Source organism: Sturnira hondurensis, unplaced genomic scaffold (genome assembly GCF_014824575.4).
Source record: "Sturnira hondurensis isolate 20B ecotype Veracruz unplaced genomic scaffold, ASM1482457v3 Scaffold0006505, whole genome shotgun sequence".
Lineage (NCBI taxonomy): Eukaryota > Metazoa > Chordata > Mammalia > Chiroptera > Phyllostomidae > Sturnira > Sturnira hondurensis.
In genome coordinates this window covers 7,127,078-7,138,645 of record NW_028079136.1, presented here as the reverse complement: position 1 = coordinate 7,138,645, position 11,568 = coordinate 7,127,078, and the positions used below count along the sequence as shown (strand labels likewise).

At 42.3% G+C, this 11,568-nt stretch overlaps 1 long non-coding RNA gene across 1 annotated transcript; it reads left to right on the top strand.

Annotated features, from left to right (window-relative positions):
- The first annotated feature begins 2,660 nt into the window (after positions 1 to 2,660).
- On the top strand, positions 2,661 to 11,153 carry LOC118989816 (uncharacterized). Its single transcript, XR_005067091.1, has 3 exons — positions 2,661 to 2,697; positions 6,953 to 7,135; positions 10,880 to 11,153. It is a non-coding gene; the product is annotated as an uncharacterized LOC118989816 (long non-coding RNA).
- The last annotated feature ends 415 nt before the right edge of the window (positions 11,154 to 11,568 follow it).

Sequence of the window (11,568 nt, the reverse complement as noted above, 5' to 3'; positions counted from 1 at the left end):
TCTATAGCTTTTATGATAACCAAGGAGTTTATAACATATAACAGATTGGTTAAGAAAGGCTGGCCTGTCAGTACTCAGAGGTTTGTGGCTTCAGAACCCTTTACACTAACACGGAGGGCCGCTGAGAAACCGAGGCCCAGAATCTGGACCCGGTGGAAGAGCTGGCTCTCCTGTGAGTGTCAGGGGGGCTACACGTGGCTCTGCCTCCCTACAGACTCCCTCTCTTCCTCCTGGCCCCTCACAAAAACTCCGCTTTGTGCCGTTGGTTTCAGTTTAAAGCCAAGTCAGGCTCAAGTAAGATTACTTCTGCATTTCTCTGAGCTTAAATAGAAATAACCCTCTGGTGGGTTTTTTTCTCTGGAGTTAGTCATGCAAACGCTCTATGCCTCACTTACCACTCGGTGAGTGCACGGGCCTGGCCCACTAGCCCTCTGTCCCCCATGGGAGTCTCTGGGGCACTTAGGTGCTGACCTCACTGGGCTGGGATTTCCCTCAGCCAATGTGCCCACAGAGTTAAAACACGTTCCTTTTATGGAAAAAAGAACACAAGATGTTTTTTTAATTATGAAGAAAAAAATACAAAACCACACATAATCCCACTAATAAGCCTAACACAGTAACTAATTTTATTATTAATAACAGCTGTCATTTACTATATTAAAACATTTTGCAAAATATAACCACATTTTGCATTGCTGTGATTATAGCAGTACAATAATTATAAATAAAAAACTTCTGTTTTATGATATTTTACTTTTTCTTAACATACTATAAACATTTTGCTGTATTCATAATTAGTTTTCAGTGAATGCATGCTTTTCCACCTTACAGGCACACTTCGTCATTTCCCTTTGCTGTTCAGTGTCAGAGATTTCAGGTCACTGGTGTGTATGTGTGTGTGTTTGTGTGTGTATGTGGTTGTGCGTGATGTTATTATCATGAACTTGTGTTCGGAGAGCTCATGCTGAGGTCTCTTTTCTCTGGCCAGTTTTTGTTGTAATGATAAACTTTAAAGCTCCAGAAAAGCCATGTTCCATTCATTCATCCATCCAGCACATATTTAACAAATGTCTGCTATATGATGGACACTGATCCGAGCACTGAGAATACAGAAGTGAGTGGAACAAAGTCGCTGCTACTACAGAGCGTATAGTCCAGTTAGGGAAGCCAGACAACGATGACAAGTGCCACAAAGAGAAACGAGGCCAGGCAAGGAAGATTGCGTCTACTCTTTTTCTTTTTCTTTTTTTTTTGGTAGAGTAGTCAGGGCACATCTTTTGGAAAAGGTGACATTTGAACAGAGATATTAAGAAAGTGAAGAAGCAACATTTTTGCAAATCTGGGAAAAGGCTTTCTAGACAGAGGAACACAAGTGCAAAGGTCCTGAGGCCTTGTCTAAGCTTGCCATGTTAGAGGAAGCCAGTGTGACAGGAGTGAAATGAGAGGGGAAGAGTGAAAGCAGATGCAACTAGAGAGGTGGGTTGTACATGGTGAGGGGCCACATCCTGTGGGGCCTACAGAATTTTACTCTGAGATCAGGGGTGATGAGAGGGTTTTGAGCAGAGCAATGAGACGCTCTCACTTACCTTTTAAAAGAATCAACTTAGTCATGTGGGGAGTAGACTGTCAGAGTGCAGAGACTTTTATAATAATGCAGGTAAATGATGGTGTGGTTCTTTGGACCAGGGCGCAGTGGTGAAGGAGGCGAGGACAGCGTGGGATGGTTGCAACAGGATTTGTTGGTGGTTTAAACGTGAAGTTTGGAAGGAAAAGTCAACGGTGACTTAAAAAGTTTAGGGAGAATGAACCAGCCATAGAGATTTTTAGTTTTGTTGTAGTGTGTTTATTTATTTGTGTTTTGTAGAGGGAGATAGGGAACTAGGGATTTAGCTTTAGACATGCTAAATCTGAGATGTCTGTTCGAAAGTTAAGTGAATAAATCAGGTAGGCAGTTAAATATAAGAGGCTGCAGCTTAGTGGAGAATTCGGAGACAGTTTTGGAGATGTCAGTGAGTACTTGATATTTAAAGCATGGAAAAGCATGAGATCCAGCCAAGAATTCTCTCCTCAATCATTTGTCCAGCTACCTACTCGACATCTCCACGTAGATGCTTAAAAGCCAACCCAAGATCAGTGTGTCCAAACCCAAACATCTAATCTTCCCCTGCTGCACCCACAGCCTCCTCAGCTCAGCTGACGAGAGTGCCATCCTTCCATTGCTCAGACTGGCAGTCACACTTTTTCTCACACTTTCACATTCAATCTGTCAGGAAATCCTGCTAGTTCTGCCTGCAAAATAAATTCAGAATCTAATCCAAACACTTCTCACCACCTCCACCATTATCTTCCTGGTCAGGGCCGCTATGAGTTCTTTCTTGCCTGGGGTACTGCAATAGCCTCCTAAACTTCCTCTGCTTCTACACCCCCACACCCGCCAGCCTATTTCTTAACACAGGAGCAAGAGGGATTATTTTTTTTAATTTATTTATGAGAGGGGAATAGAGGAAGAGAAACATCAATGCAAGAGGGAAACATTGATCAGTTGCCTTTTGCATATACCCCAACTACGGGGCAAAACCTGTAACACAGGCACATGTCCTGAACGGGCATGGAACTGGTGACCTTTCACTTCAAGACACAACACCCAACCAACTGAGCCACACCAGCCAGGGTGCAAGAGGGATTCTTTTAAAACAGGTCAGAGTAAGTGTCTCTGCTTGAAATCCCCTACCATCTGCTGTTTCACTCACAGTAAAAGAGAAAATCCTTACTCGCTGACTCACAAGGGCCTAGGTGATCTGACCCAGGGCCTTCACCTTCGCCCTTTTCTGTTCTCTTCATGGTTAATTTTGCTCCAGCAACATGGCTCTCCTTGCTGTTCTTCCAATGTGTCAGACACACTCCTGCCCCACTGCCCTCTGCTAAGAATACCCTCCTCTTGGCTTTTCTCCTTGTTTCGTTCCATCACCTCCCCAAGATTTATCCACAGGTCTCACTTTCTCAGTGAGACTGCTTCTGGCCACCCTTTTTAACATACGACACCTTTCAACCTGCACTCTGACCCTGCTTTCTGTGCTCTGCCTTTTTCTTTTATTTTTTAAAATTATATTTTATTGTCCTGGCCAGTGTAGCTCAGTGGGCTGACTGTGGGCCTGTGAACCAAAGGGCTGCCAGTTTGATTCCCAGTCAGAGAACATGCCAGAGTTGCTGGCCAGGTGCCCAGGAATGTGCGAGAGGCAACTACACATTGATATTTCTCTTCCTCTCTTTCTCCTTCCCTTCCCCTCTCTCTAAATATAAATAAATAATCTATTAAAAATTATATTTTATTGATTATACTATTATGGTTGTCCCAATTTTCTCTTTCTCCAACCAACATCCCCCACTCCCTCAGGCAATTTCCACATGTCCATTGGTCACACGTATGCGTTTCTTGGCTACTCCATTTCCTCTACTGTACTTTACGTCCCCATGGCTACTCTGTAACTAACTATTGGAACTTCTTAATCTGCTTACCTCTTCATCCATTCCCTCACACTCTATCCCATCTGGCAACCATCAAAACATTCTCTATATCCATGATTTTGTCTCAGTTTTTCTTGTTTGCTTAGTTTGTTTTTTAGATTCAATCATTGATAGATATGAATTTATTGACATTTTTTATTCATAGTTTTGACCTTCTTTTTTAAAACAAATTCCTTTAGCATTTCATATAATAATGGTTTGGTAATGATGAACTCCTTTAGTTTTTTCTTGTCTGGGAAGTTCTTTATCTTTCTTTTGATTCTAAACCATAGTTTTGCTGGGTAGAGCAATCTTGACTGTAGGTCCCTGCTTTTCATGACTTTGAATATTTCTTGCCACTCCTTTCTACCCTGCAAAGTTTCTTTTGAGAAATCAGCTGACAATCTTATGAGAACTCCTTTGTAGGTAACTAACTGCTTTCCTCTTGCTACTTTTAAGATTCTCTCTTTATCTTTGCATGGGCTTCTTTGCATTCATCTTGTTTTGGATTCTCTGTGCTTCCTGGACTTGCATGTCTATTTCCTTCACCAAATTAGGAAAGTTTTTTTCATTTTTTAAAAAAGATTTTATTTATTTATCTTTAGAGGGGAAGGGAAGGAAAGAGGGAGAGAAATATCAATGTATGGTTGCCTCTCCTGTGTCACCTGCTGGGAACTGGCCTGCAACCTAGGCATGTGCCTTGACTGGGAATCGAACCGCTATACTCTGGTTCACAGGCCTGCACTCAATCCACTGAGCTACACCAGCCAGGGCTCTTTCATTATTTTTTCATGTGTATTTCCAATTTCTTGCTCTTTCTCCTCTTCTTCTGTCACCCTTATGATGTGAATGTTGGAACACTTGAAGTTGTCCCACAGGGTCCTTACTCTATTCTTATATTTTTGGATTCTTCTTTCTTTGTTGTTCTTTTTTTCAATTTAAAGATTTTATTTATTTCTAGAGAGAGTGGAAGGAAAGGAGAAAGAGAGGGAGAGGACATGTGTGAGACAAACCAATTGGGTGCCACTTATACACCCCTAGTTTGGGACCTGGCCTACAACCTAAGCATGTGCCCTGACCAGGAATCATACCTTTAACCTTCCACTTCACAAGCCAGCACTCAGTCCACTGAGCTACACCAGCCAGGGCTCTTCTTGTTGTTCTGATTGGTTGGTTTTTGCTTCCTTAGGTTCCAAATCATTGATTTGATTCTCAGCTCCATCTACTGTACTGTTATTTCTCTGTAAATTGTTCTTTATTTTAATTAGTGTATCCTTCATTTCTGACTAGATGTTTTTTATGCTGCTTGAGGTCCTCATAAAGTTCCCTGAGCATCCTTTTAACCAGTGTTTTGAACTCTGCATCTGATAGACTGCTCATCTTCATTTCATTTCATTCTTTTTGGAAATTCATATCTGTTCTTGCATTTGGGCCACATTTCTTTGTCTCCTCATTTTGGCAGCCTCCCTGTGTTTGTTTCTATGTATCAGGTACAGCTGCTATGACTCCCTATCTTGGTAGCATGGCCTAATGGAGTAGATATTCTGTAGGGTCGAGTGACACAACCTCCCCTATCACCCAAGCTGCTTACTTGAGATGTGTCCCTTGTGTGGGGTGAGTACACCTTCCTCTTATAGTTGAGCCTTGATTGCCATTGGCAGGTCAATGGGAGGGATTAACCCAGACCAGTTAGCTGCAAGGACTGGCTGTGAACACTAGCCACCAAACTCTGCCCTCCATGGAGGATTAGCTGTGCAGGGGGCAGGGTGGTGGTGCTTTGATACGGTCTATAGCTGTTCACTGGGTGCACAGACTCTGGTGTTTCCCAGGTGGTGCAGACCAAAGTCAGCCCCAACCTGTGTTCTGCCCAGTACCACCCTGCATGAGTTACAAAGCAGTGTAGAGGTGGCTGCTACTTGTGTTGGGCTTGGTGGTTCCCAGGTGAAGCTAAGCTGTGGACCTAGGCTAACTGTTGCTAGTGCCAGGCCTGGAGCCACTTAGCAAGAGGTACAGAGACTGGGGCCTCACTGAGGCTGCCTGGTGCTTGTTTGAGAGAATTTAGGAAGTCGTGAAGCATGAACCAAGACCAACAATTCATATGGAAAATCCATTGTTAGCAGCTTGGATGCACCCATAAATTGGGTGTGGCAGACCTTAGGGGATCTCCAGGGCAGGGCAAACAGTGTTAGCCAGGTTGGTGGAGTCTCATATACGGTACCCACCTACTGGTTCTATGGAACTGTGCAGAGAGGGTTCAGAAAAGGAATAATGGCCTCTGCCTACTTTTCTGTCTGGGAGAAAGCTGTCCCCCAACTCCTACCTTGATGCCAGTCACTTCAGTTCACCCTGTATGCCACTGGTGCCTTTCAAGTTGCTACCCCAGTGCTGGAGTTCAAAGGTGGTGAGTCTGAGTAGTGAGTCTGTGTGTGGATTCTTTAAGAGGAGCTGCTTGGGACTCCAGAATTTTCTTCCATTGACTCAATCTGTGTTGTTTTTTGCAGCCAGAAGTTATGGGGACTTATCTTCCTGGCATTGGATCCCTGGGGTGGAGACCTGGTTGGGGCTGGGACTCTTGACTCTCAAGATATCCCTCCCCAATTTTTATCCATCACATATGAGTATGGGACCAACCTGTTTCACACCTCTGACCCTCATACCAGTCTGGATGGATGTGGTTTCTCTAATTTCATAGTTGTTGGACTTTCACTAAACTAAATTTCTGATGGTTCTGAGTGATGGTTGTTCTATATTTCAGTTGTAATTTTGATGTGGTTGTGTGAGGAGGTGAGCTGGGTTTATCTACACCTCTATCTTAACCAGACGCTATCCTTCCTTCCTTCCTTCCTCTCTCTCTCTCTTCTCTCTTTTTTTTTTGTACTTTTCATCTTGCGGCATCATATAATGTATTTATTTGCAAGTGAGTTCTTCTAGAGCAGGAATCTTTGTTTTGTCCTTTTTGTTTACTGGTGTGTCCCAAATACCCAGAACATTTTCTGGAACATGACAAATGCTCGGTACATGTTCATTGAATGTATTAATGAATGGTTGAATGTAGAGCATAAAGAGAAGAGTCTGATGGTCTCCCAGGCAGCCTGTGATGTTGGAGCAATGGGAGATGCCAAGAGTAGGTATAATGCTGAGACTCTTTCTGGGCTGGGGGAAGGGTACAGACAAAAAAATTATGAGGACTGGAACCAAGGAAGGGAATGGAAGCATATTAAAAGAATGACAATCTTACAAAAATGGAAGTTAGAGAAACCATGTAGTTATTAGTTCATTCATTCATTCATCTCTTCAGTAAGTCAGTGATTCATGCTTTCTGTGCACCTACACTGTGGAAGATCAGTGTTGTGTCCAGTGCTCATTTTCCTGAATTAAAATGTTAAGTGTTCAATTGGATGAAAATGAGGTGTATTGTTTGAGTGGGACATTTGTGTCTGTCTCATAGGGCCAACAGCTGCCAAACATCTCAGAGGTGGAAAGTGAAAGAAGAGTGAAGTGAATTGGCTGAAGTCCCTTCAAAGGGTGCAACTATGGAATCAGAACTCCAAAGCTTCCCGTGTAGGGCTGCTGTGCAGGCTGAATCTCTGTGACATCCCTTCCTGCCTTCCCCTTTTGTCAACTGTCTGAGGTCAGTCAAGCCTTGAAGTGGGACATGCTAGTTGGAGGAGGGGTTGCTGAAAAGTCCTCCCAATTAGAAGCGAGAGATTCATTTGAGTTAACCAGCAGGGTTTTCAAAAGTGCAAGTCCCCAGAAGGACTGAAATAGTTGGGAACTAGGGCAAGCAGAATCCCGTGGGGAGGGCATTCTGCCTGCTGGGGCTGTGCACAAAGGTCACTGGGCCCCAGGGCCAGAGGCAGCTGGGAGCACGCAGGGTGCAGCAGTGACATCCTCCACTGCCCTGAGTGTGTGCGTGTGTGCACTGCTCATTCCATGTGCTCTCCCACTTGGGGTGTGTAAAACTCATTTCATTTTGTAATTGGTTGTTTTATGGAAAATAGATTAGATGGCATAAAGGGGCTAACCTTTCATATCTTACACTTTGGTGTTATTTGAATTCTTAAAATGAATGAGAGTTATTTTTTTATTTTAAAAATTGGTGGTGGCCATGGCCGGCATGGCTCAGATGGTTAGAGCGTTGTCCCATAACCAAAAGGTCATCAGTTCGATTCCCGATCAGGCCTTGATTCTCTTTTGCAGGGTGGATCAGTGTTTCTCTCTCTCCCCCTTCCACCTTTTCTCAAATGAGAATATAATAAACCTTTAATTAAAAAAAAACTAAAAAGAATTTATGGTGGATGGGGTCTGGGTAATAAAATCACCTGGTTTCAGGGAGGTCCTGAAATTGAGTACTGAGTACTTGGACTTAGGCTTTCAGCAAGTTAATCTCTTTTGAAAAAAACATGTTATGTATTTATTTTTAGAGAGAGAGAGAGGAAGGGAGGGAGAAAGAAAAGGAGAGAAACATAGATGTGAGAGAAAAACATCTATCAGCTGCCTCTTGCTCACACCCCAGACCAAGGTGGAAGCCACAACCCAGGCATGTGCCCCAACAAGGAATCCTAGGAATTCAACTGGCGACCTCTTGCTCTACAAAGGATGCCCAACCAACTGAGCCACACAGGCCAGGGCAAGTTAGTCTTATTTTTTAAAAAGGACTGTAGGGATTAAAAATACAGACATGCAAATAAGCCAGCAAATAGCACTATTACTGACATCTGTCCCCTCACTTCCACCATTGATGATTCTTCCTCAGTTTTGGCCTCATTGCCTTTGTCCTGGCCTATAAACTCCACAAGGGCAAGGCTGTGGTTGCTATTTGATCCCTGGATCATATGTAGTACATATACTTTCCAGCATGGAGTGGCCAGTCCATCAATAAATATTAAAAGTAAATGAGCACTGGCTGGTGTGGCTCAGTGAATTGAGTGCTGGCCTGTGAACCAAAGGGTCACCGGTTCAGTTCCCAGTCAGGGCACCTGCCTGGGTTGCAGGTCAGTTCTCTAGTAGGGGGTGCATGACAGACAACCACACATTGATGTTTCTCTCCCTCCTTTTCTCCCTCCCTTCCCTATTCTCTACAAATAAATAAATTTAAAACAAATTCTTAAAAAAGTGAATGAAAGAAGGAAAAAACAACAACAGAAAAATAAAACACAAAAGTGAATGAATTATGGCAACAATCTCTTGTCGGTCTCCCTGACTCTAGTTTTACATTTGATGCTGATTAAATTCAGCCAAGATTACTGATGCCCTAGGAGGCCAGGTATTTCCTGCTATTGTCTTCAGCCAGCAGTCTTCACACTTTTTAGCTTCTATATTCCCCAAAACAGTTTTAAAATTTGTATTATAATTTTAAATAAAGTGAAAGGATATAATTTCTGGCTTGTTATATATATTGACATTTAAAACTCTTGTAACACTTTTAAAAAATTATCTAATAGAATCTAAATATGATGGCCCCTTGATGCCCACCACTATTCTTTGAAAAAAGAAGAGACAAACAAGGTCTTCCTTGACATTAGAATTTTGTCTCGTGTCATTTTCTCCTTAAACTTGTGAAATGCATGCGCTTTCCCCCACAGAATTTTACCCTGATGCAACATGTTTTTATTCTGGAAAGTTTTTTATTGATTATCTTATTATTCTTTTTTGCAATAACAAAATATATGTGAATTGAAATAAATAATACTTTCTTTGATTAATAGACTATAGATATTAAATTTCTTCTGGGCTGAATTAGTATTATAATTATTAGTAATGCACAATGGTCAAAATAATATAAATATGTCATAAATTATGATAAATAATTATAAACATGAAAACAAAATTTCAGTGAAAATTTTCCTCTTTATGAGGTGGATGGGCCTTGTAGACCTTGAGAAAGAAGACGCCTACTGAGAAGGCTTCTTGTGGCTTAACTGGCTCAAATTTAAAGAAAGAGCTCAGCAGCCATTGCTCCACAGAGGCCTCTCACACAAACTTCACTTGAGGAAGAAGCCTGTACTGAACCAGCTGCCTTTGCACTGAACTGCGGGCCTGCACTGTCTTCCTTCCATCTAAGCTAGTCCTTATACAGGAGTGCCTGTAATCCTATTTCAACCACTAGGATTGAGACATTCCCCATTCAATTGGAGCTGTGCAGCTACATCCCCATCAGCATCTTCACCAACCAATCAGAGGGGTTCCCTTCTGACCAATCAAACTGTGAGGATTTGGAGTCCTCATTTGCATGAGAATGGGCCAGTCAGGGGCCAGAGGTGGGGACTTCTGTCAGTATAAGTTGGCTACCCTCTGGCTTGGAGAGTGTACTTTCCCTTTCCACTGAAGACTGGATTTTGTTTCTCTGGTTGCAGCTGAAACATCTCCTGGAGCAGAGCAAAGCAGAGCAGAGCAGCTTAGCTGAAGAGGGACCCAGGGCCCCTCCACAGCTGTGCTGCTTTTTAATTGAGCTATAACACTATAGAGCTATTCCATGGCCAGGCTGTATCACAATTGAGCTGTTTTGCACTGAATAAAGTTTCCTTCTCAGCACGCCAAACTGGGGATTCCTATTGGTGTTGAATTGGCACCAACAACCATCAGTTAATAGCCTTTGTTTTTATTACTCCCTGTATTAGTGGTTGAATATTACTTTGTTCACATAAATAAGTAAATGGGAATGAAGAGAGTTTTGTTATCGCAGACTTCCTCAATTACTTGAGCCTCTTCTGAGTGATATGCCAAAAATCACATAGCACTCTATTATCAAAAATTAGTTTTAATAATCTATCAGCTGACAACTCAAGTTTCAGTTGTGTTGAAAACAAAAGAACTGGAAAGCATCTGATTTTCAAAAGGATTTGTTGTCCCGTTAGGCTCATTCACTTTTCAATTTCTGGGAAGCTTACTGAGAAAATCTGTACCAAGACTTAAGAAATTAATGTTACTTGTATCTTTTATTTTCTCATGTAGAGGCACCTTATTTAACCCAATATCCTCGGAAAGAATTGGGAACATAAAAATATTAATTTTAGTATGCCTTGCTAATATAATTTTTAAATGAAATGCTTTTATCTTATTATAGGCCTTAGGTATAATTTGCCAAAACCTTGGAGCTGCAGAGTTGACTCATTCAATCTAAAAGAAATCACTGCCATTATGAAAAACTGGCAAAAACAGGGTATTTTCAAATTAATCAGCCAGTCAGGCTTCGTTTTTCAATTTCAGTGAATGTGTTGTGTTTCCCTGTGACAAACATATCTGATCTGACTTGTAGTTCTAAATTGGATGGCTAGGTGAGGCAGAGAGACTTGCCTGGAGTTTGCACCTGGGTGATATAAGGTGCTGCCACTCAGTATTTCCTTCTGAACTCCTCTCTATTTTGCTCTTACAGGATTCTGTCCCTGCAGCAACACATTCTCTCACAGCATTCAGGAGATGGAAGAAGCAATGGTTTGCCCTCATTCCTTGGTCCCGTTCTTCCATATACTGTATGTAAATTGGAACGTCTCAACAAGTGCCATATCACCCTGTTTCCAAAGCGAGGCTTCCAAATGAACAGAAATGTGTGTAAGACAGGGAAAGACATGAAGCCGGCTATAGGTGTCCTGTTCAAAGAGAAGAATTTTTTATATCCTGGGTCAATTTACTATATAAGATTCAGAATGTGTGAGAGACCCCTTCTTTCTTCCCTTTCTTTTTCTCTTTCCTCCCTCCCTTCCTTTTTCTCTCTCTCTCTCTCTTTCTCTTTCTTTCTCACCCCTAGACATTTTTTTATTGCTTTTACAGACAGAGAATCATCGATGTGAGAGAAATATTGATCAGTTGCCTCTAGTATGTGCCTGGGCCCAGGATCATATACACTTGGCCAGGGATCTTATGCACCCGGACGTACCTGCAACCCAGGCATGTGTCCTGACCAGGAATAGAACCTGCAAACTTTTGGCCATGGGATGACACTCCAACCAGCTGAGCCACACCAGCCAGGGCAAGAGATAGACTTCTCTTTTGTAAAGAGGAGAGGGATTGTGAAAGGGGTGGTGGGAAAGGACAACAGGCAACCCTGGCAGTGCATCCTTAGAT